The sequence below is a fragment of the Ursus maritimus genome, unplaced genomic scaffold (genome assembly GCF_017311325.1).
Source record: "Ursus maritimus isolate PB19 unplaced genomic scaffold, ASM1731132v1 scaffold_8, whole genome shotgun sequence".
Lineage (NCBI taxonomy): Eukaryota > Metazoa > Chordata > Mammalia > Carnivora > Ursidae > Ursus > Ursus maritimus.
Window position 1 is genome coordinate 8,443,878 of NW_024426996.1, and position 27,582 is coordinate 8,471,459.

Consider the following 27,582-nt stretch of genomic DNA (forward strand, 5'->3'; position numbering starts at 1 on the left):
TATGCATTTAAAGAGCTGTAGAAGGATTTACTTTAGGAACCTAAATCCCTGACTTCCATATCCATCTGCCATATTATAAATAAGCACCATGAGCTCATGCGTGGACTTTGTCTCATTTATTCACTGTTCTCATGCCTACAACAGTGCTTGGCAAATTATAAGTACTAGATGAATGTTTATTGAATGACTACATTAGAGTCTGATTCTCTTCTTTTTAAACAGATTGTATGTATTAGAGATATTTCCAGTTGTGAAGTAGAGACTACATTGGCTTTGTGTCTTTCTAATTTCCTAGTTGCAAAATGATTAATAGAGGTAACTAAACTTAAAAAGTTATCAATATTATTTTTCAATGCTACCAAGAGTTTAGATTACTTAGATTTGAATTAGAATTTTCCATTCTTATTAATAGATATGTGTTATGCTCCTTGAAATATTTTTGTTTGTTTGTTTTAACAGTCATCATTAGAAAAATAAAAACTGTATCCTAAGATTTTAAATTTGTACTTTGGCTATTTCTTTTAGCAAAATAATATAAGCTAAAATATATGTTTAAATATATTGTAATCTAACTTCAATAAAAGGAATTCGAAGATAGAAAAATGTTTAATTCAGTCTGAATTGCACTGTAAAAATCAGTACACATCTTAATACTTATCCAATCTTCCCTTCATCTCCAGAAATAAGATAGTGAATGATATATGAATGTGTTTTGAATTCCTGAAATTTTCATTGTGAAAATAAAAGACTGGGAGGAAAAAGTAAAAAACTTGCCTCTGTAAAGTCCAGGAAAAATAGTGCTGTTTAGTATACAAAAATTAGTACAATCACCTTCCACCCAGGTATATGTACTACTCACTTTGATTTTTATTTCCTAAGCATGCTAAGAAATTGTACTATCTTACCCCAATTTTCTCCTCAATACTCCTTTCTGAATATTAGAGCTAGTTATAAAGGCTGAAAAATAGAATGCCTTATTATAATGCATTAGTGAAACAAACTAAACCTTTGGGTATATTGACCCTAAACATTTATATGACTATTCTAACCACTGATTAATAGCTAATAATGTCATCCCGTATAAATAGTAATCAAATGGGAACAAATAAATCGCTACTACAACAGAAAGAGTGCATATATATCTATATAGATATATAGATAGATACAGTTTCAGAAGAACTAAAAATAATGATTTCTTATGTAAAACAAACAAAAATGTGGTTTGCATTCAGTAGTTGATTTGCCAATGCACAGTCAAGAGGCAATTTTATTATTCTTCTCCTTTCTTGCTTTCAATTCTGAGTATAATCTGTACTTCACATTTCTACAAACACCCTTCCCATTTTCACTGCCTTCCTATTCTTGCTGTTACCCACTAAAAATGGGATGTTTTCAGGCCATTGTCTTCTCTTTGTATTTCCAGATAGTAGGCAAGTTAAAATGTGCATGATGCAAGTATAAAATTATAAATGATGTTTACATTTTATTTGATTGTCAACTAGTACCAGATATACAATTTCATAAAACAACTTTTATATTCTTTTTAAAAATAATATATCAGGAGTTGAAATGGCTTTTACAAGATCCATTCTTAAATTTAAGTAATCATAAATATGTTCCATCCAGCATAAAAACTCAAGATGCATTGATAAGGCAAAGGCAAATGATGTCTAGAGAACAATTTTCAAGGGAACAGAATGCTAGAAAACACACATATCACACACAAAGACTCACACACACATATGCTGCAATTCTATTATGAATACCCTTTTCTACACCATTCTACTTCCATACCATCAAAGTAAATCTCAAAACACATGGACTAGAAAACAATGGAACTGACTTTCAAACTAATATATACATACCCACTTTTCACATACATTATAAAATGTCAAAAATAAATGGTGACAAGAAATAAAGTCAAGTCTGGGATATAAAGATGTTTCATGTGTGAGTATAGTTGAGTCTGTACAGCTGAGACAGATTTATCTTCACAGAGTAATTATTTCCTGATGATCTATAGGTTGTCCTATGCTTAATGTGGACTATGAGGCCAAATGTGCCCTATAAATTATTCTATAATGAGCTTAATGTATTAAAAAATAACATCGAGCTACAAAGCAAATCTCAGAAAGCATTTGAATAAAGCAGAAATGGGTTATAACTAAGACCATAAATCCCTGTTACATCCTAATTGATTATTGAAGGAGAAGATAATAATTGATTATTGAAGGAGAAGATAATAATCACGGAAAAAAAAAGAGAAGAAAACTATTTTTACGGTTTGAGTCGAACACATACCTATTTTCTTGATATTATACTACTTCTCTGAATGAAAGGTAATGAAAATTCAGAATGTATTTTTTGAATAAATTTTATTTTTTTAAAGATTTTATTTTTCTGTTGAGAGGGAGAGCACGCTTGTGGATGCAAGAGTGGGGGAGGGGCAGAGGGCGAGGGAGTAGCAGACTCTCTGCTGAGCAGGGAGACCAACAACTTGGGGCTCAATCTTAGCACCCTGGGATCACGACCTGAGCTGAAGGCAGCCTCTTAACCGACTGGGCCACCCAGGAGCCCTTAAATACATTTTTAATTTATCTACTTTCCTTCCTTTTAATTCTCTTTTAAGAAATGAATATAATGTTTTCAAACACAAATACTTAGATTGATTTCTAGGTATTATTTTGCACCAAATTAACATGGCTCCATCCCTATAATTCAAAACGGACTATCTCTTTACATCTGTAATATTTTTAACTCACAGAGGTGGGAATTAACCCAGGAATACAGATTTTAAAAAAAAATAAATATAGAATATTTAAGCAAATGCTTGCTTGTTTACATCCTCCTATGGGAGGCTACTATATTGGAATCATGCTACTTAGTTAAAATGTTTATATTTAAAGCCTATTTCTCACTTTTTTAAACGTATTTGGTACAAAGTAAGTTCTGTCCTAATGTTAGGAATTTTACAAGTAAAACATTTTTAATATTATAATTGGTAAATGGTACAAATTGAACCATGTAAAACAATGATCTACATAAACGCATTAAATCCATTTTAAGCAAATATTTATGCCATCCCCAGTTGACAATAGGGGACCTGATGTGTTGAGAAAAATGTAAATGGGACAAATTACAGCACATCTACAGGTTGAAGGGAATACTTAATATATGAACCTACATTATTAGCTAATCTTACTAATTCAAGACTAGGGAATGGGGCATGCAGTATATCAGGGAATTAATAAATACCTCTTAAATAAAGTTAGTATATAAACATGGGGCATCTGTCTAAAATGCCACTCAGCATAAACTTACAGAGAAATTTCTCTTCTCTTACAGAGACACACTCTTTGAGAACTTGAATGCTTCCAGATGTTTTCAAGTCTTGGGCTCAAATTTCCTCCTTTCCTCCTTTGTTTTTTCTCCTCCCTTTCCTTCCTTCCTTCTCTCCCTCCTTCCTTCCTTCCTTCCATCCATCTATCAACACATATTTATGGAGAGTGTACTGTGTGGTAAGTTAGGTTGAAGGGCACATTATTATTAAGCGATATACTGTAATACAAACTTATAAGATACGAAACAAATAGGGCCAACTGCCATTTTAGTTATCATTTCTCTGTATCACAAAGATAAAATAGTTAGAGCCTTCTCTTTTTTTTCCCCCTTTCTCTTTCTCCTCTCTCTTGTTGCATTGAAATATAGGATATTTTATCTCCACTGACAAAGGAATAATGCTATATTAATGTAATTCTTATACTTTCATTTTCCTGTGGTGGTAGATGGATGGGAGACTGAACATCAGGAATAGAGAGAAGGAAGTAATAGTAACAAGTTTTTTTTTTTTTTGAGATTTCATTTACATACAACAAGACACACAAATCTTATGTGTTCAGTTCATTAATTTTGATAATTGCCTCTATCAATGAAACCATCACTCCAGTCAAACTATAGAACCGAAATACCTTTAAAACACATAAAATAGTGTAAAATACATGAACCTTTGCAGTGTTTAAAGCCCGTCTTCTTGAAAGTCTTCATACTTTGGGCTCAGCTATAAAGATTTTTTTAAAATTAATAATAAACTATATAGGCAAATTTTCTTACCTTCAGAAAGGGATTTTAAATCCCCAGAAGTTAGGAAATTTATAGCTCAGTGGCCTGATATATTTTTTAAGTTTTCATAATAAATTCTACAATATAAGCATGTAACTAATGTCCTAAGGGCTGTGTCCTAAGACCCCTAAGAATTAAGATCATTTCTTGACATTTAAGTGCTTGTAAATCTATTGCATACTCATAAACACAAATTGCTATGTATTTGTCTCCTAGAAAGATTCAGGTCTCATTTGATTAGACCCTGTTTGTTTAACACATTTTGGAGACTCATTAAAGAGGGCTTAGGGAACTAAAATAATCTTAGTAGGTCTTGAAATTATGGCATTTATAAAAAGAAATGGCAGATTTTGAATTAATGAGGCACGGAATATAATTCAGAGCATAGCTTTTTATTCTATTTTGTACCAATAGGATCGCTTAAGGGAATAGACTTAATTGAAATGGTGTGTAAGTTGTTTTTGATAGAAGTTTTTCTTTTTTTCTTTTTCCCACTAGAAAATGAGCTGGTAGAAGACCTCAGAGATAAAAATAGAGGAGAAATAAGGCTTTTTTATTATTTTATTCTGTTTCTGTAAACCACAGACCGTTCTCTATAGTTGAAGTTTTCTGAGTGCTATGGAAGCACAACATTAATTATCTGTTATTCTTTTGCTTAAAATAATGCAAACATTGTTTATTTATCTCCCACTCCAAGAAGCAAAACTTCCATACATCATACTGTCTTATACTTTCAGCTTATTTGACTTAAGGAAGAATACAAGAACCTTCAGTTGAAGATATTTGGGGCTATTATATTATCTTAATCCCTATTTCATGGCATATACTTCAAGTCTTAGGGTAATCTATAAAAAAATATAGTTCATATTTAGAATGTTTGCTTTTCAAAATTGCAGATTTTCACTCTGTTGTCAAAAAAGACCGCACTTTTAGCTCCTCTAGAATTTCCCTTTAAAGTTCTGCTAAAAGTGTTCCACAAGAAAAGGAGATGTGCATGGATGACTTGATAAACAGCGAAATTAAGCATTTCCTTACCTTAAGACTTCTTCAGATCTTTGCTGGTCTATTGTGTACCTTTAAGAGATGAGGATCTTAGGCAGTTTTTTTCTCAAATATTTCACTACCGAATTCACTTTTTCTGGGAATACTTATTAACATTCGGAGAAATTCTATCACATTAAATACCATTCAGAAAACTGTAACAATGTATCAATACAAATTTTAAAATCAGTCATTTCTACCCACTCCTAATGGTTGGTCTCCAAGGATATATAACACATCCCTTCACACATACATACAATTTGGAGACAGATGATCTTATTTCTTAATTAAATGTTTTTAAAACATGGCATTGGCTCATTATTTAAACATGAATAATATCAACAGATTCTCTTAGCTTTTGTAGTTGGGCAAAGGGTTAATATTGAGTATTAAATGTATGTTTTAAAAATGTCAAAATCCCCATTGAAAAAAAAAATAAATGACCAATTGAGGGAAATATTTGCAAAACATGTTAGAGGTAAAGAAAAAAAAATCACTACTGTATATATAGCTTTTAAAATCAGTAAGTAAAGTTGTTTAAAATTGTTTAAAATTGTTTAAAAGTGAACAGAAGACTTGGAGCAGCAGCTGATAAAAAAGGAAATATAAATCACTAATAGATACTCAAAGAAAGATTAAAATAAATTAAAAATTTTAAACTATCCTGTCGGTGAAAGGTAAACTTTAACACAATGTTGTGAAAGCATTTTTTATGCAAAAAATTTAGAGTGTAATTTCACAATATCTGTCAAAATTTTATTTTTTTAAATATTTTATTTTTTCCAGTAATCTCTATACCCAACGTGGGACTTGAACCTGCAACCCTGAGATTAAGAATTCATACTCTACTGACTGAGCCAGTCAGGCACCCCATATCTATCAAAATTTTAAATGCACAACTCCTTTGAATAGGAATTCCTTAACTAAAGATTTATTCCTAGAACAATTTGTCTAACACACTTACTACAGCACTGTTCATAATAGCAAGCATGCAAATAACCAAGACAATCAAAACAAACAAACGAACAAATAAAAACCTTAAATGTACAGAAAGAGATGACTGGAAACATAAATTATGGCGCATCTATACAAAAGACTAAATGCATAGAAGGATAGTGGTCTATTCAAGTTGGTATGAAAAAAAATTTTAAACCATACCTTTGGTGTATTAAAAAAGGAAGAACTGACTCTCTTGCACTCTATACTCATGTATAAATATTTACACAAACATATAAGCATATATATGAATTTACACATATATGCACAAGCACATATTTAAGCAAACATATATGCATCTCTATATGTGTACATAAATACACACTTATACGTATTTGCTTTAAAATGAACAAAAAATTTATGGGAAGATACATAAGCTTCTGGAAAATGAGTATGGTGACACTGCAGTGAAGAAATGTTCTCTTTATATTTCTGGATTGCTTGGAACTTATTTTATTTATCTATTTTTAAAATTTCTAACATTGGTTTATTTGCAAAGTGTTTTGTGACTTCTCCATATTCTCAAATTTTGTTAAGGAATAACAGAATAACTGAATGTGCCCAATCTTACCTGTATTGCTTGTACTTTCAAAATATAAATATGTGCTATTATATCATAAAAAATACAAAGCACATAAATAATAAGATAAAATATCTTGAAAGTGATATCTAAGATAAGGAAGTTTAAAGAACCTTTCCAAAGCAAACCAGGTAAAAGCAGATGTCATGACTTCATAATATTGGACAAAGAACTGAAGAGTTAAAAAAATAAAAAGGAATAATTAGCCAAAGAAAGTGTTTTTACAGCGAGTTGAAATACACTATGAGCTAATCTCATTATATAAGATAAATCATCTGAACCTTTCCCAAAGCTAAATGATCCATTTACAGGACTTAATGCAGCATTTCATGAGAAAGCTTCATCTATTTTCTTATGTAAAAATCATTTTTTATTTTATTTTAAGTCATGATTGGGTTTTAAGCCACAACTGCCATTATAACTGATGTAGAAAATATATTAATATTAGGTTACATATACCTATACATCTCTTATTACTAGTATCTTTGATTTAAATCATTTTTAGATTCTGTTAATCTACCCTCACACACATAATGCACACAGTAACCTACCTATCCTATCATTTGCAAAAAAATGAAAATTTTGCTCTTCCATTTATTTTCTAAACCCTATTTTTTTTCTTTTTCTTTCTCCTTCTTTTTCTACTTTTTTTTTTTTAACCAAACTAATTGCAAATACAGACAGGTAATTTTTTTTCATCTCTTTTTAAAGAAAGTTTTAATAATAAGCTCAAAAGATTGTGCTTCACTTAAAATAAGGACGTGTACTCATTTAAGTCTAACAACTGCTATCTTAATTTATAATTAATTCTCATCCTAATTTTTTTTTTTATAAATTACTTAAGGGAAAGACCTAAATATTGCCTGCTGATAAGAAGCCTTCAAAAGAACTCTAATAAGGTGAAAATGGTCAACAATTTGCTTTATTTTTCTGATAAATATTTCACTTTTCATATCGTTACAGTAACCTAATTGACTATTTTACATAGTCTTGAGCGAAAATGCTTAACTTTGAACCCTTACTGTTATCTTAATTTCTTTGGTACTTTCAGAAACAAAATCTGCCTCCCAGAGGCAGAGGAAAACAGAAGATGAAAGAATACTGTGTAAAATGTCAGTAGGCTTCTTATTTATTATAAAACAAACAAACAAACAAAACCCAAAAAACCCAAAAAACTAAACAAAACAAACCAAAACAAACCAAAACAAAACAACTTGTAGCCAAAGAAAATAGTTTGGGAAATATACTTTTTATATTTCCTGTTTGTAAGTTTAAATTTTCAATTGTAAGATTTATATAAACAAAATACTTTCCTCCGGAGTTGAAACAACAGCAACTTTTGGAGGGAGGGAGGCAAAGGGAGAGAGAGAATCTCAAGCAGACTCTCTCCCTGAGCATGGAGCCCGGCCAGGGGCTTGATCTCACAACCCTGAGTGCATGACCTGAACCAAAATCAAGAGGTGGATGCTGAACCAACTGAGCCACCCAGGTGCCCCAAAACCACAAAAAAATTTTTAAAGGTTTTTTTTGCTTGTCGATTATGAAAAAATATGTAAAAGTTTTCTAATTCTTTTTTATTTTGCAAATGGCTATCAAAGTAAACCTGAGTCCTTTCATATATACTTTTTAAAAAATTAAATATCTATCTTCTTCATAATGGGGATATGTTGTTAAATAATCCTATTAACATCCGTGATGTTTTAAATCATGTAGTACAGTCTTTAAATTTGAATTCAAATTCTCTTTTAAGATATTAATATTTCCGTTGTCTCATAAAGTGGCTTTAGGCAATGATCTGTAAATTTTCCAATATGGCTGTTATTCAAAATTCATACGAACATTATATAAGAAGGCTTTAAAAGAATGTTCTAGTTATTTTCACAAATAAATGCTATTCTTCAGAATCTCACTCGTTTATGTATAAAATTAAAAAAATACAAAAGACTGCAAAAATACCTTAAATATCAATTGTTAATGGACCTGTACTTAATGACAGGATTATTAATGATTTATTTGTTTTTAAACTTTTTATTTAAAAAAATACAAACAATACAAATAAATATGTTGTATGATGAAAATAAAAAGTTACCACAAATCTTAGGCTGTATAAAATTTTCCATGAATGTAAAAAGTTGGCTGCCATCTGTTTTCAGATTTACTTTGGTATTAATAAATATAATTCCATTTTAAACCCACATTCAGCAGTTTAATTGGTGACTATTCATGATCAGATCAATAAAGTTATACAAAACTTAAATTCTTCATTTATTAGTTTTCTTTTTTTTTTAGTAAAGAGGATCCATTTGCTACAATGGCATATACATGAGAACTTTTAATGATCCTGAGATTAAACAATGTTTTTAATATATTTATGCAAACAGAATAATTTCTTTGCACTTTTCATAGATTTTTAAGATTTTATTTTATGTCTAATAAGATTAAAATAAAAGTTATCTGTTAGGCTTGGAAAAGAAAATGTCATGGGGATATGAGAGCAGCACATCCTGGGTAACGTCATATTATTACTTTTATCATTAAGACATGGTCGTAATTTTAATATGACATGGCACCCAAATATCACTTTAAAACTTTAATTTTTGTTTCAAATTAAATTATTTATACATATTAAGTACAATTAATATTTACCAGTTTAAATTATTTAATAACATGGTTGTGAATTCATCAGGTAATAGGCTATTTTCATCCCTATTTTACAGATTGTGAATTGTAGCACAAAGAAGTCAACTACCAGGTTCAACATCACTAGTGACTAGTTACTGTTAACCAGTAAGTGGCAGAGCACAGTCTGAATACCAGCAATCTGGATCTAGAATCATGCTCTTAACTACATACCCCACACTATTTATATTACCCTCTAAAATCTCCCTTGAAACAATGACCACATTTTGGATTTTGTACAAAAAAAGAGATCCCCTGGAGCTGATCAAAGGAAAGGGAGGTAAAGGGAACAGAACCATGTGAGAGAATTACTTCCGACTTTGGGCTGATATTTCTGGCCGGGAGGGAAGAGACGGCTGTGGTACCACTGAAGCCTGGAGAGCCAGGTGAGTCCAGGCGGGCTGCCTGTGCCCTGCCCTTTTAAGTGATTTTTAAGACATCTCTTTTAAAAATACAAAGATGTGAACATGGAGAGTGTGATGATAACCCAAAGGCAGATGATTTTTCTGCTGTTTTAAGTTCAACAGTTCACCCAGGTCTTATTATCATCACAGAACTGACGGCAGCAATCGGTTAATGCAGAGTCTTCTACGCCAGTGTTTGTTACTTTCGAAAACTTTCAGGTGCCAAGAATACACTATTGGACGCTAGTCTGAGAAACCCAAATTGACAAGTAACAAAAGCACTTATTCGTTACTTGGTGCCAACGCAGAAGCAAATATAGATAATAAAAATGCATGGAGGTAGTTATTTTTAAGATTGTGATATAGTTCTTCCAGTAGGTGTATGTATATATATCTGAATGTGTGTATACATACTGAAATAATTTAAAACTAAAATCTCATGGGGGTTGTATCTCCTTAAGGATACACATTGGAATTCAGTCTGGAAAACACTGATCAACACGAAGATTTCATGATGGACACTGCAGGGCTCTCTCCACGTTTTCTGGGATTACTAAATACACACTTAACTCCTTCCTGAGATACTGTGAAAGAAAACAAAATTAAACATACATTTTCTGCTTTAGAGATGTAAACTTAAGGGAAGTTGGCTTAGATTTTCCACTGTTCACGCAAGTTTTTATAGAGTTGGAGTCTGTCCATCCTTCACCTGAGCTTCTTTATGCCAATGCTCTCCTACAACTCACTGAGTTTTAGCTTTCCATTGCTATTATGCCACCATGGTAAACACAGTAGAGGGAAACAAAGAGTAATAAGAAAGACAGGGACCTAATCCAACAGAAAGGAAGGTCCGGGAAATCTTAACTTACTTTCTTTTTAGGCCTATAGTGAAATTAGATTTTCATTAGTCAGTTTTGGCTGTCTATTGTTACAACCTGATGAACTGTACTATTTTATATTCATGGTTGAACCCATGCTTTACAAACTCTTCTTAAAATGGAATTGATCTGTTGTTGGGTAAACCACAGCTAACTTTTCATTAGCGAAAACTAGTGATGGATGAATAATGACTCAAAATAAATAACAGTTTCACTTTAATCCAATGTCAACTTTTTCTCCCACCACAGAGCCAAATAAGATGCCATTAACTCATTTCATTTTGCTTTCTATTTCAACTCAGAATGAAGAAATAATGAACAACGATACCACTACAGTGAAAGCTAAAGGCAAATCCAGAATAAAGTGTCATATAGGTGACTGACCATATAACTAGTCCCTGAGCAACTGCAACTTTTCTATAGTTTTTGTTTGTTTGTTTTTTACAAAGCACATTGATATCTTAGAATTAAAATGAAATGATTATTCTTAATAAACTGGTTAAATGTTTAGTATCCCCCAACATTACATAGCTTAATAATTTTATCAGGCTTTCCTCAAGAAAAAGTTATCTTGAACAGTGAAAGACCGTAGGATACTTCATATAATAAAATTCTGTTGGTGTTCTCTGCTTGTTACGTCATTAGATTCTAATCTCCAAAGAAGCCCTATCCCATACAATTTCTATAATTCATTTGTTAACTGATAATTATGGATATGTTCCACAAAACTATTAAGGGACTGGAATAGCCAAAAATGCCTCATACCTTAAGTTTAGGTGCATATTGCATGTGCCATTTTCTAATAGACTCTTTGGGTTTTGTCTTAATTTCTGTATAACAGTAAATTGCATTTTTTTTTTAATAAATGGAGTTTGTGTCATGGATTCTCAGCAGTAAGCATGAAAAACGCTCCTTGATTGGTACTTACTATGGTGATAACATAAATTTTGAGGCATAGACACTACACCACAGGAAATCTCAGAGAATGCCAAGTGCTATTCATTTTGAAGTCCCCTAGCATTTTGCTAGAATAATTTCCTTTACTAAGATAAAGCTTTCTTCATTTGGGTTTATAATTCCTTTCACACTAAATGTACCATGTACCAAGCTTGAGGCTTTAGATGAAAAATGCTGTTTTAATTGATGATCTTGAAATGCTCTGGGTCAGACCCTGATTAGGAATGTATATTTTGTGGAAGACTTTCATGGCTTTTCTCAGTAAATTAAACCCATAGGAAGTACTGAGCTAAAATTAACAAACAAAAAACAAACAAACAAAAAAGACACACCTCTTCCTATAAAAGATGGCTTTTATTTTCTAATGATTGAAATTTAGATGTTCTGTTTTCCAATTATGTTTTATTTAAAAAACAAGAAGAAAAAGAAAGGGCAAATATTCATTACTTTCTTCTTTTTATTAACCAAAAAAAAATTTCTTTTTTCAAAAGATGGCATTCATTTTGCTGCATATTAACAACAAAAAACCTATTACTGGAGAAAATAAAAGTCTAGATATAATAGAGATCAAAACAATTTTTTATCCTTTTATATTCAAAGCAGTATAACCACTGAATTCCTTAGTCAGTTAAAATATTATAGTGAAGGTTTAATATTTTTTATTCTTCTTCCTTTCAAGTAGTTAATGAAACCTAGAATGTTTAGTTCTTAAGTGAGGAATAGAGGATAGAAAATAAAAATATAAACAGATGTTTACATTTAATACTCTTTTTTTAAATAAAACTTTTTCTTGATTATAGCATCACTAAAAGCTAAATTTTCATGTTCCAGTGAATTTTATACTTAAATATAGGGTAGACTAAAAATTAAATATCTACTTATTTTCTAAAAAGCCCCCTCAACTACATACATGAAATTAATTCTTTAAAATCATTTTTTCTAGAGGAAAAGGGATTCATTTAATCTAAATAGTTAACAATTTTTATGGACAAAATAATTATCAAGTAATTTCTGTGATAACATTTATATTCTTCGTTTTGCAAAATATCTTCAAAAACCTTCATGGGAAGCATGATATTACATTTGAAATGTAGTGGTAATTTTTAAAAGATGTAAGATATTTAGGGAATTAAGTTTTTTTTTTTATTTAAAGGGTTTTGATGAAGTTTCCAAATTTAATAATTTATAATTTTCAGTCTTTATCCTTACAGCTAGGTATTTCCAGACAAATTTTCCCTTGTATAATTTCATTTTTTCTGTGCAACTACTCCATAAAGTGACATAAGCATTGCAGAAGACAGAATCATTTTTAAAAAGGTAGTTGAAACTACTCATGGAACTCAATTTTTTAAAGAAAGAGACCAAATTTCAAACCTAATAATGTGATAACTTACTCTAAAAATAAATGAGCTAGATATGACTAAAGTCATTTACTTATAATAACACGCTTAACTTGGCATCTAATGTAGCTTGCATTTGTCTTCATTTCTCTTTTCTTTTCCTCACTCTAAGCCAGTTTCTTTCTAGAATCTTTTGCTAAATTTCTGTCTCCTGTTTTGGCTCCTCTTCCTCCTCATTTTTCACTTGGTCCTACCTTTATGTTTTAGTTTCTTTCCATTTTTCTCTCTTCAAACACCTCTACATTCCACAATATTCAAAGATTCTAAACCAGCCTCCCACTTCCAACTTCCCAGATGGGAGTTAGATAGAAAGGCAGTGAACTAGGGTAAGTAAGTACATGAATTTTAGAGTCCAACTGTAAAAGTTTAAGTCCCAGCACTGCCACTGTAGGAACTTCTCTATATTTCACTGTCCTTTTGGTAATGGTAGCTACCTCAAAAGGCTGTTATAAGAATTGGAAGAATTGGTTCACATAAGGCACTTACAATAGTGCACAGTGCATTGTAAGCACTCAGGAAGTGTTACTGATCCATTTTACTGAATCACTGGGTTAATAAAAGCCATGGTGTTTCTTTAACTTCCTTAATGTTTTAGGAGACTAGGCAGCCTTTCCTACTTCCAAAGTTAATGTCTACCCCAAACTTTGATACATCGAAATTTCCTTCTTTCTTTTATACCATTTTTCTTTCTCGATGTTCCTTCCCCTGAACATTCTAGGATGCTCCAGCTCACTCACCTTTCAAACATACAAAAGAGTAAAAATGTTAACACAAACACACAATTGTATGTATACATACACAAATTCCACATAAAAATGTACCTATTTATTTATTTGAGAGAGAGTGTGTCAGAGGGAGGAGAGAGAGAATTTTAAGCATGCTCCACACTCAGTGTGGATCCTAATGTGGGACTTGATCTCCAGACCCTGAGATCATGACCTGAACTGAAATCAAGAGTTGGACGCCTAACCAGCTGAGCCACCCAGGTGCCCCCAAAATTTCTTAAATCCTAACAGTTAATACCCTATCTCTTTCCTCCTCTTTAATATGAAAACTCCTCGAAGTTTAGTCTGTATTTGTTGTTTCTATGTCTTACCTCCTGTTGCAATCTACCATCAATCAAATCCATTCTTTTGAAATTGTTATTTTTTGTGTGATCATATTCCCTCCGATAAGAAACCTAATAGCTTCTCATGTTTCAGTATTCTTCCTCTATCGAAGCTGGCAAGCCTATGCGTGTGGAAAATCCTCTCATTTGATATTCTGCAATGACCATATAGTGTAGTTGAAAGAGCTTGGGTTTAGGAGTCAAACAAAACTGTGAGTCAACTTAGTTGTTTGTTTGTTTTCAGTCCACTTAGTTTTAATGATAGCTTCTTTACTGCACAATAGGATTCGCGATATCTAACTCATGGGTTGCTGTGAGGATTAAATAGCATATGTAAATCCCCAGAGAAGATCCCTATTCTTAATTTACACTAAAACAGTACTTCCTATGTGTTGGGCCCTTTTCTAAATAATTAACTTGTATAAAACCATTTGATGTTCATTACTATCCTATGAGGTAGGTTGCTATTTTTATTTGTATTATACATGTGGAAAATCTTCACAAAGGGGTAAATAACCCAACCAAAATCCTAGCTACTGGTAATACCAGGATTTGTGTCAATGCGGTCTGGCTCCAGTATCTCTGTTCTTAACCCCTATGCTGTTTTGTAGGTCCCCCATTGCTTTGACATCTGGAACTCTGCTTAATCAATCGAGATTGTTCCCCTCATTTCCTTTCCCCCCCTCTGGATCTACTAGTCTACCTCAGAGATACAGCCTTGGTTCATTACCAGTGGGTCTTATTCTTTTAGTGGTTTCAAATACCTTTGAGAATCTGAAGCTAAGGATGGAAATCTGTTTTCTGAATAAGGCATATGTATCCATAAGCATGGCTTGGCACACATGTTAAAGAGATTAATTTACCTCACGAAGCCTCTCTGTTAAGGCTCCAACATTCAGCAGTTGACAGATCCTGTTGGTATTATATTCTGATCATCCCTTGAAGTTTCTTCCACTTCTCCATCCTTCCACCATTGCCTATCATTTCTTTTCCAGTGAAATGACTCTAGTGAGGTGATTAACAGCTTTGGAGTTAAACATATGTGGGTCAGACTTTTGGCTACACCATTTAATTAGCTGTGTGTGTTTGAGTAATATGTGTATTATATACATATAGTGTGTGCATATATTCACCTACAGCAAAATAAGATAGGATAATGATGGAGACACTATTGTGTATGTATGTTTGTGTGTGTGTTTGTGTGTGTGTGTGTATGTCACAGTACATATTAATGTATTAAAATACCAAATAATCCATTAGTCAGGCTTTGAAATATGCTTGTTTACATTGAGAATTTCTCAATTGCGTTTGACCACAAATTATTTTTCACAGAAAACTCATTAATATTATGCTGGCTGTCCCACAAACTCTCCCTTACAAATCTCCTAGCACATTCTCTATATTGTCTAGGATTGACCTTTCTAAAACACAAGTTTCTTACATGACTACTATAAGTGACATTCTCTGTGGGGCCTACGTAACGTTGATGAAATATTTATTCATACAATGAATAAATAGTACCTCTAACTACCACCCTGGTTCTTTAAAGTCTAACTCCTGCCCCAGAAAACTATTTGTTTTTCCCTTCAAATAACTTTGTGTTATTTGAATTATTATTTACACACATTTCCCTATGCTTAGAATGCCCTTTCCTCTGACACTCAGAAGACCCACAGATCCACATGGCTTTCAACTGATATGTAAGCAGAATTAACTTATCCCCATTTTTTTACACAAAGTGCTCAAAATTTTACTTAGGCATATTTCTATAACGGTATATATTGTTCTATAATTACTTATCCTGAATCTAATCTTTTCCATGGAATGTTGATCATCTGGAAAGCTATTGTCAGTATTTGCCACTATTTCATCATCTTCTGACCCTTATTCCACTTTGTCCCCTTAGTCCAACCACATGCTTTATAAAATCCTGGCTCAGAATTACACCTCAAATAATGTTCATTAAGTTACATGGATATACGGTTTTTATCTCCTGCTTTTAAGTACTAGAAGTGAATGAGGTATAAAATTTATGATTAAGAATGAGTAAGAAGTAATCAAAATATCTAGTAATGTTTTGGTGCCAATACAGTTTTAATAGGTAGGATATATGGCATGCCTGACCTATTAGACAGCCACAAAGTATGAATTCATAATGATAGTAAAGGGAATACATGTATACATAATATATACTAAAAAAACATTGATTGAAGACAACAAAATCTCTAATACAGAAGCAAAATCTTCAATGTGTGTATGTATACACATTCATTTAATATATTATATATGCATATATACACATACACCTATATATGTCCACATGGCAAGTTAAACCCTTATATTTTTTAGCACCCTTGCTGAAAATATCAAATGTGAGCAACATATGGATGAAGTATCCTGACTGATTTCAAATTTTTAAACTTACTGAGAAGTTCAGTGAGTGGAATATTAACTAAATATATAGCCATCCTGTGTTTACATAGTATTAGCATATGGTGCCAATAAACATAAAGTTATCCACAATAAATACAGATTTAAAAAAAAGCTCAACAAACAAAAGAAGGCTATAAAACTCTTCTCATGATCATCCATACTTTCTCTCAAAACCATCTGCCTACTTCTTAGAATCCTTTTTCATTATACTAACTTTCTCTACCATTGTGAAAGGAGATCTGATCTCAGATTGGGGTTAAAAGGACAGCAGTTATTCTCTAATCTCTACTATGGCTTTTCTTTGAGAAGGTCAAGGCAGTTTACAAATGTTTCTATCACATAAATAGTAATCCCCATATCAATCCTGCCAAGTAAGCAATTTGTATAAAACTTCCCATTTGAATTATTTCAGCAAAGCCGTCAAAATATTAAATTAAAGGTGCTATCTTCACTTTGAGCTTCCATATGATTATTTTAATTTCATGCTCAATGACAATGTGATGTATATTTTTGTTATATATACATATATATCTTATTATATATACTATATATATATATATATATATATAAAACCACATATGCACACAAACATATGTTTAGCCTGGCTCAGCTGTAAAATTCTCATCTCTTCAGAGTGAGTTTCTGCTTCCTCATAGTAAAAATAATTTTGGGTTAAGTAAATGAAAAGACCCAGCTCTTTCATGGCAATTTATCCCATTCTTATATCTTAGGATAACTAGTCTTTTTAGATATTTCAAAAATAGTTTTTTTTTTTTTTTTTTTTTTGAAATCACTAGAGCATTCCTTGCTCTTTTAAATAATAAGTATCTTCTTTTCCCAGGTCTTCAGCCATATTGCTTTACTTAGTTAATCTGAAAGAGAGACAATTCCAAATTCAAGCCTTGGATGATATATGCCGTGGATCATGATGTGGCAATAATCTACCAGCACCAATCAAATGTATGATAGATTTGAACCAGGTTGTCCTAGGCCTAAATAGGCTAATCAAGTTTTTCAAATATTTACCTTGATGTCTTACTTTTATGTAGATAATCATAATATAAACAAAGAGAAATCTTAGGTATATAATAGAGGGGTGATGTTAAGTCGTATGTGTGTATGTCTGTATATGGGTGTGTATGTGAATCCATAGTTTTGACTTAAAACACACTCCTCCATTTTTCAGGCTTGAAAGATAAACAAAAGAAAGGCAAAGAGAGAAATGCAAAAGTATTTCAATTGGTTTACCTTCATCTAAAAAGGAAAGAATGGATATAAGAGTAATGATAAATGCTGCAGTAGGGAACTCCCAGGCTCTTCTTATCCCGAGTACACTTACATGTTCAACTCTCATTTGCAGCAAAATAGTTCAACATGAAGAAATTTTAGAGTTCATGAAATTTCTAGGTGACCAACTATTTCAGTACCAGTCCTCAGGCCCATGGCTCAGATCTCATTTAGGGAAAGTGTTAAGGGAAGCTACTTTAGTATCATTCATAAGCTATAGAAGGCATCTACTTCCATAATAAAACTGAAGGTAGGAGATCTAAGAAACCAAAATGACAAAACAAGTGAGAATTCCAGAGCTTCTCTTTCTATTGAACAGCACTACATGTCCAGCCATGGAAACACCTTAGAATTAACTCCAGGTAAAACAAAAGTCAACCATTTCCCAGTCCCAAAGCTACTTTATCTCATTCCATTTTCTTGTTTGGAACATAATACATCCTATGTGAGCCTCATGACACTTAAAAAAAATGTTGTCAAGTATACTGAAAATACATATAATAAATGAATTACATCAGTGAAACTTTAAGTGCCAACCCCGCCCCCCCCCAAATAGTATGCATATGTCTGTGTGTGCAAATGTATGGGTACATAAATATTTAAAATAAGAACATTCTGTGAGTTAAGATGGTGGAATGAAACTGGATCATATATTCATCTACCATATACTCCTTAATACCTAATGAGAAAAAGTTTAAATAATTAAAAATAAGAAAGTATCTTATTACCATAAAAATAATAATAAACTGGATAACTTTCCACCATAAATATCAAGAGTGGCAGCTAAGGGCTTGGTTCCCCACCCCCCGCCCGCATTATAATGTGAATAGGAGGTTAGTTAACAGAATCCTGATAATTCTTACTAATATCTTCTAAACCAGAGAGAAGGAGTCCAGAAGATAATCAAGGTACCCCAGAGAAAACTGCAGGTAAAATCTTTGAAAAGAGGTATCTTCAGAAACCTGGAGAACCTCACAGATTTCCAGGGCACCATGTTGAATTAGGGGAATGACTGCAAAGCCTTTAAGCATCCCACCACAAGAGTAAATTCTAATATAAGACAATTAACAGCATATCTGAAGGCAGAACAAGGTACATATCTTCTAGAAATACTTGTAAATAGAAGCACAGAAACCAAGGTCTCCAACTCTAGATGGTAAGGGAAAAAAAAAAAAAAAGGAACTGAATCATATATTATGGGAATTCTGCCTCACGAAGAATGAAACAACACAATTCTATAAACATTACCGATTAACAAGATAGACTTTTCTCCAGGAAAAGTCCTTTGGTTCTATCCAGGTTTGGCTTTTGTGCTCATTACAAGATGAACGACTGCTCTCCTTACTGATGATGAGGTCCCTGGTGCTGAGTGAGCATCCTTCTGTCTATCGTCTAAGCAGACCCTGATTATTTTTTCTCCCTTTACAGAGCAGTTTTGTCTCCAGCTTAAGATAGGATGATAATAGTCCATTAAGATATCATCCTGCTTAACATGTTTTTTGTTTTCTCCTGGAATAGGAAGGGTAGGTCATCCAGTGCATTCGATAAATTCTTTCAGTTCGCTCAGATCCACTCAGCTATTCACTTATTCACCTGTTGCCATTCTACTAGATGTAGTAGAATAAATTAAAAACATTTCTCTGTTTTTATGCCACCAAACTGCAGAAGTAGTTGATGAAGGAAATGAAATTATCTGATTTGACTTAGTTATATATTCCCAACAACTCAACCTAAAATAAACAGGAGGAACACTTCTCCATAGACTTGGTATTTTGTGAAGACAGCATATGGTGATCAGAGGACATTAGGCAACCCATTAACAAGGCCCATGAACCACTTTATAAAATATCTTTGAAATGAAAATTAATGGGTAGTCTTTTCTGAGAGCTCTTTCATAGCTGAATGCAGCTGGATGAGATTCATTTGCAGAGAGGAATTTTGTTTATATTGCTTTTGACTTCATTAAGCAAAAATACCGAGAAACAGCTAGCTATAGAGGATGCAAAGGGACACAAAAGCAGAAATTATTACACACTGTATTTTAAAATGCATTTGGAAGTAGACGATTTACATGCAATATCATCTCACTACCGCCGTGATCACTGAAACACCCAAACAAGAAAACAGAAACCCCAAAAAACAAAACACACACTCACACACACACACACAATCTGCAAAAGCAGTTTCAAAAAAGTCTATTACTTTCAGAAAGAAAGCAAGGAAGCAAGGAAGCAAGAGAGCAAGAAAGAAAGTAAGAAAGAAGGAAAGAAGAGAGAGCGAGGGAGGGAGGGAAGAAGGAAGCAGGGGAGGAAAGAAGGAGAAAACATTTCAAAAGGAAAAAAATTGGTTTATTCCAAATAGAATAGAAATTGAACTAAGGATATTTTGAAAGGCTGCTACTTCATTTGCAAAGGCTTATTTTTATTTCTGTACATTTTAATCAACAAAGAGCACACTTGTAAATACAGGGTGTCATTTCCAGCCCAGAATTTCAACAAATTTCTATATTCTCAATACAATATTCATTATTTTATATAAAATTTCTTCCTAGATTCTAGACATGCTCATTTTTTTGTTACTTTTGAAAAGTTTTTCAGCAATTAGCTATAATAGAAATCATGATTGTGTATGTTATCTTTCCTAGAAAATTTTGAATTCTTTAAGAGAAAGGGTTAAGCTTTTATGAAGCTCTTAGTCTATCTCCCCCCCCCCCCTTTAGGGTACTAATTAAGCTTTAGATGATATCCTTTGATCCCCATATATCTTTGTGAAAATTAGTGACATCTCTTTCATTTTTCTCTTTATCCTCCATTTGTTTGAAGTTGCACAATGGAATATAACATATTTACACAATACTATTCTCTCCCTCTTCATACCTTTTAGTCTTAGATCTACAATTAAATATATTCAGTGTTCACTCTCAAGCTTTTTGTCAAAGTTTACCTAATAAAAACTAAGTTGGATAAAGCTCATTCTCTAGTGAATACAGTATTCTCTAAGCTCTTTCAAGTTTAAAACTTTTTTTTTTTTATTAATAACTTTGACACCTGAAAGACAGCTTGGCTCACATAGCCTTTCTTTGTGTTTTAAAATAGGTTTCCATTAATTGTCTTGTTTTGAATATTGCTGTGGAGAAGTTTGGTGATAACCTGATTCTCTTTCCTTTGGAACTAACTAACTTGATATTTTTGCCTGGAAACCCAGACGACTTTTAGAAAAATATGCATAAGGGCTAAAAATTATTCTAGGTTATATTTAAAGGTTAATGAAATGTGCCCTTCCAGTATATAACTGAATAATTTTCCTGTTCTGTTGTTTGGTTTTCCTCTTCAAGGACTCCAATTTTAAGAATTTCAATCCTTTTACACAGCTATATCTATTCTTTTTTTCTCTGTTTTTTTTTAGATCTTTATTTTTATTATTATTTGGCTCTTTAATTCTTCTCCACACATCCTCTTTATCAATGTCACTTATAAAAAACTCAAAAGAATCTTTCCTTCCTTAGGTACCTTTCAGTGTAACCTTTATTGCTGAGGCATATTCTCTCTCTCTCTCTCTCTTCCTTCTTTTCTGACCTATAGTTCTGATTTCACACCTTTCTCTTTTGTCCATTTCTATTTTTTTATGTTCCACTGATTCAAAAATAGATTCATATTCATATCTGCTAGTGATTTTTAAATAAGATATTTAAGTTTGGAGTGTTTTGTTTCAAATTTCCTCTGGTTACTGGTTGTTTTGTGTGATTGGGAAGGAAGAGGAAGAATTTTCATCAGTTAAAAAATGTTGATACTCAATAGTTCTTTTCTTTTTGTAGTAGATTTGTATGAGTGTTATCTATAATTTTCTTTTGATTTGGAAATATCTTTTTTTTTTCCTAAACAAGCAATAGCTAGTGGGAGGCCAAAGGAAATTTTAATGGCTCTGTACCTTTCTTTCTCTGTTCATGCACATTGTCTTGTGTTGTTAAAATGAAAAGAAACTTCTTTAATCGAGGGTACCTCATTTGTTAATGTAGCAGGGTTCTCTGATATAGTGGTTCTGTTTTTGTTTCTTTAGGGCCTTTAATTTCCACTTTTTTAATTCTTTTTTTTTTCCTTCAACTTGAAAGGCTCTAAGGAATATTCCATAACCTTCTAATTTGCCCATTCTTGCTTAGAAATAGTATCTTCCCAAGATTGTTATGTTTGGTTTCACATAATTTCAGGCACCTTCCTTCTGCTCACCTATTCTTAGATCTGTTCTCAGTTATCTCCTTAGACGTGTTCTCAGTATCGGGATTGGGACTGTCTCTTGTGGGGATGATTTTATCCATAGGTCAACCACCACTAATCTTCCACTTCCTCTCTTTGGGTTTCACAGTCTCTGTCTCCCTACTTCAGGGTGGGCTCCAGAGCCAGCTCTGCTGTTATGGGTATTTATATTCTTATGCTCAGTTAATTTTAAGTTTATCGTATTTCTTGAATACTGGATGTGCTAAAGACGTTTTCTGTGGGTAGTTATGCTGCTTGCAGTCTACATGGTTTTGGAGGATGTCTGGGGAGATTTGGATTTATAAATCCACTATTATCCTATGGCAATTTTGCCTGAGTTGTTGTGGAGGTGATATTTTGTGAGGGTGTGATATTTTAAGAAAATACCTGAATCAAATGCTAGAATAAGTCATTCCAGGATTTGCTTTAAAAGAAAGCCAAATAGAGAGAAAAGCAATAACAAGTAAACTGAGGGAGCATATGCTAAAAGACTAAGAATAAACAGAGATCAGTGTGGCTAGAATAGGGCTGTAAATGGAGAGTGGTACGGATGAGGCTGAGGAGCTAATAGGAGCCTTGTTTTCTGTATCTAGGGATTTATCTATTCTGAATATTTCATATAAACGGAATCATAAATGTGACCTTTTGTGACTCGCTTCTTTCACTTAGCATAATGCTTTTAAGATCATTCAGGTTGCAGCATGTATCAGTACTTCATTTTTTTTTTTAATGGCTGAATATTTTTTTCTATGTATATATCATGATTCATCATAAATCAGTTGGCAGACATTTGGGTTGTTTCCACTTCTGGTTGTTGTCTGTTTTGTTGCTATAAACATGCAATGTATGAGAATTTGAACACCGGAAGTAACTGAATACTTTCAATTCTATTTAGTAATAAGAGTTTTCTTTTTACCTGAATGTGATGAGAAGGTATCTGAGGGTTTTGAAAAGAAACATGAAGTAATTTACATTTTGAAAAGATCATGTTTGCCACTGCTAAAGGCACAAATGATGGGAGGCAGAGAGATAGGGGTATTGGAGTGCTCTAATTGACATTTAACAGTGACTTGGACTAGGACAGGAGGAGAAGTCACGGTGAAAAGTCATGCAATTGGACATATATTTGAAGGAGTACCGGCAGCACTTAGTGAATGAATGAGAGTACAAAAGAAATTAGTTTCAAGAATGACCGACCCTTAAGTTTATGGACTAAACATTTTGATAAATGACATGTAATTTGTTGAGTTTAGAAAAATAGTAGAAAAAAGTTTCTTTTTTTTTGAAACAAATTTTGGAATTCTTGTTATACATACCCTTGGAGATGGACAATGAGTAAGTGAATCTGGAGCACAGCTGAGATATTGTAGTGAATTAAAAACTTTGGAAGCTATGGGAATAGATGGAATCGCACGCAATGAGTGCAGAGAGATGAAGTCTCACACTACACACTAAACCACTACATCATTTAGATGTCTGGGAGAGATGTACGAGAAAGACACTTGAAGTAGGCAGAAAGGAAAAAAACAAAACAAAAACTAAAATTGGGAGCAAAGTGAGAAACAGTTTCAAGACTGAGTAACAAACTAGACTGGTCAAATTTTAATGTAATGTAGGCACAGAGAACTCCATGAATTTCACAATGGAGATTATTAGTAACTGTGATAAGATAAATTTCAGTGGACAGGAGTGGGTTGAAGAGAAAAAAGCAAGTGAAAGAGTATAGAATGTGAGTTTGGACAGCTTATGAGTTTTGCTCAAGGGGAGGGGATGGAAGTGGCAGTCACATGAGGAGTGAATGGTGTTTAGACAGGTAAGAACGTTGGAATATAAGAGGTAATAGAGTATGTTGGCCTCCTATGGGGAAGGACGACATAAGAAGGGCAAAACTTAGTATTTGTGTGTGTGTGTATGCATGACTTGCTTGTGGTTAAGATAACTGCAGAAGTAGTACACAGATGAGATCCTGGAGCAGCCTTAGGTAAGCCTGAAGGCAGTGCCAGCTCAGCCACAGAAGTGAAACAGGGCACAGGTACTCCTGCAGCCAGGTTAGTAGTGTCAGTGGTGGGAAAATGAGGTAGGCCTCTACTGACTGCATCTATTTCCAAATTAAACACAACGAACGCTAAGGAACGATAGTAGCATTCCTGGGTAGGGTCCGAAACCCACTTAAGACCCGTGATCACAAACTTAAAGAAAAAAGAAAGAGAGAGACTTCTGTGTCATCAGTGAAAGAATACAGATGTTTTACTGTAAAATACAGGTCTATAATCCTTCATTAGCAACCCCGGGATGTGGTCTAAGTGCCAGAATACTTGGGTTGTAGAAAAGCAATCTTGTGCATATACCATATTTGCTATAACACTACCAGGGGGGGTTACAGCAGCACCCCCAAATCAAACTTATTACTATTTCTATAGCAAAGATATCAATAGCTGGAAATAGGTGTGATGAAAAAGACATAAAGACAAATAGAAAATGGCCCCACACCATTCTGGTTTAATTTGGATTTCAAATGAGCTAAGAAGTATCATTTAGTTTTTAAAGCTTTTCAGATTTCACAATTGTAAAATAAGGCCTTTAATCTTTAATGGATGGCATTTCCTCGATTCACTAGTTGCTGAAGATGTTAATTGAGGCTGCAAGTACAAAAAATGTCCATGATTAAGTAAAGTTATGGAAATATCACATACTAAATTACCTTCTTGGAGACTACTGATGTATATTAGCATAAGTGCTCTGAGAAGACACAGCTATTTATCTTCAACTCTTAAAGAAATGTTTCTACAAGTTTGTTTCCCTCCCTCCACTCCCTGCCCAGCATCACTACGAACATGTCCAATAATTTTTCCATAAACCAGGACTGGAGAGCATGGTGGAAATTGCTCAAAATAGTGAGGAGAGATTAGAAAAGGAAGCAATTTCACAAATGTATGCAAGTTATTCCCAGATAAAATGCTTCCAGTAATTGTGCAGCCATAGCCATGGAAATTGAATGTATTTAATCATGTTCTGTATATTTTTAAATTTAGATAGAAGTAGGAACAAAATGAGATATGAATCAGTAGGACCATTTGTGTGAGACGGTTATACAGTCTTAAAATACTATACAACATGAGAGAAATCTAAAGGTTCAAATGACTAAGATTCTCTGAATAAATGACCAAAACCAGTAATGAATCAAGTAAGCAATTCAGAAGCTGTACTGTTGAAACAGTTGCCTAATAGAGACTGCACTTCAGTTGAGCATAAAAACAATGAATACAAATATAAGATAAATACTGCTAATGACTGGTGATCTGGACTTTTTTGATAGTCTAAATAATGCCCCCAAACATGCGTAGGTCTTATCTAGAATCTGTGAATGCTATTTTAGATGGCAAATAGGGCTTCACAAATGTAACTAAATTAAGCTTCTTGAGATGGAGAGATTACCCTGAGCTATCTCCATCTGCTGAGCAGGATATTTTCTCTTTTGACCAATCTCTGAAGATGGGAACAATTATTTCTGATTTCCAGGTATTTCTTTGTAAGGGTTAGCTTTACCAACATTGTGTCAACAACAGTTAAAAAGGAGAATCATGGCTAGAATGAAATCTCTGACTCCATCAACTATGTTAATGTCAGATATTAGGGGGCTATTACACACAAGGTTTTTGTCTCTAAATAAGATAGCCTAGCAATTTTTATTATATTATGATGTAACATCATGGTTAATCTTAATTTGGCCATGTGGAATAATAAAATCTTTGAGTTTTTGGTATCCTAAAAATAATTCTCCTCAAAATGCTGAATAATGAGATTATCTTCTTGGATTAGGCATCACTTTTTACCTATATTGGATAATATTATCATGAAATAATATAATGATGTTATATTAATGATTTCCATTGGTGGCAAGGTTAAGGAAAACAGCAGCTCTTCTACACTGTGTATTGACAACTACTGAGACCATGGAAAGAACCAAATAATTTGGCAGTATCAAATACATCAAGAGTGAAAGTACTCGGGGCGCCTGGGTGGCACAGCGGTTAAGCATCTGCCTTCGGCTCAGGGCGTGATCCTGGCGTTCTGGGATCGAGCCCCACATCAGGCTCCTCTGCTATGAGCCTGCTTCTTCCTCTCCCACTCCCCCTGCTTGTGTTCCCTCTCTCGCTGGCTGTCTCTCTCTCTGTCGAATAAATAAATAAAATCTTTAAAAAAAAAAAAAAAAAGAGTGAAAGTACTCATCTTGTTCCAGAAATTTTACCTGCTAGAATCTATCATACAGAATTACTTACATAGTGCACAAAAATATGTGTACAAAGATTTTTATTTGAGCACTACTTGAAAAATGGAAATATTTAGAACCATTTAAAAAATAATAACCCCAATATCTGCCATTAATAGTCATGTGATCTAATGGTTGAAATTATGGACTTGGGAGGTAGACATGAGTTTAAAGAAAGGTTCTACCATCCATAGTCCTGATAAATTTGAAAAAGTCTCATAAGATCTCTGAATTTTAGTTTTCTCATTAATGAATTGGGATTAGTCATACTTCATAGAATTGTTGAGTACATTTAGTGACCCAGCATACAGTTGAACATGGTAGATTCTCAAAGAATTCTGTCCTCTTCCCTTCAGTCTCTTTTATTGTTTAGGAGATGTGGTATTCTCTTCTGTTCCATTGGTCTATGTGTCTGTTTTTGTGCCAGTACCATGCTGTCTCTGTGATCACAGCTTTATAGTACAACTTGAAATCCGGTATTGTGATGCCCCCAGCTTTGTTTTTCCTTTTCAACAATTCCTTGGCGATTCGGGGCCTTTTCTGGTTCCACACAAATTTAAGGGCTATTTGTTCCAGTTCTTTGAAAAATGTCATTGGTATTTTGATCGGGATAGCATTGAAAGTGTAGATTGCTCTGGGTAGCATGGACATTTTAACTATGTTAATTCTTCCGATCCATGAGCATGGAATATTTTTCCATCTTTTTGTGTCTTCTTCAATGTCTTTCAAGAGTTATTTGTAGTTTCTAGAATATAGATCCTTTACATCTCTGGTTAAGTTAATTCCAAGATAACGTATGATTTTTGGTGCTATTGTAAATGGGATGGATTCCCTAATTTCTCTTTCTTCGGTCTCATTGTTCATGTATAGGAATGCCACTGATTTCTGAGCATTGATTTTGTATCCCGCCACATTACTCTATAACTTCTAGTAGTTTGGGGGTGGATTCTTTTGGGTTTTCCATATAGAGTATCATGCCATTTGCGAAAAATTGAAAAGTCAAGAAACAACAATTGTTGGAGAGGATGTGGAAAAAGGGGATCCCTCCTACATTGTTGGTGGGAATGCAAGTTGGTACAGCCACTCTGGAAAACAGTGTGGAGGTCCCTTAAAAAGTTAAAAATTGAGCTCCCCTATGACCCAACCATTGCACTACTGGGTTTACCCCAAAGATACAGAC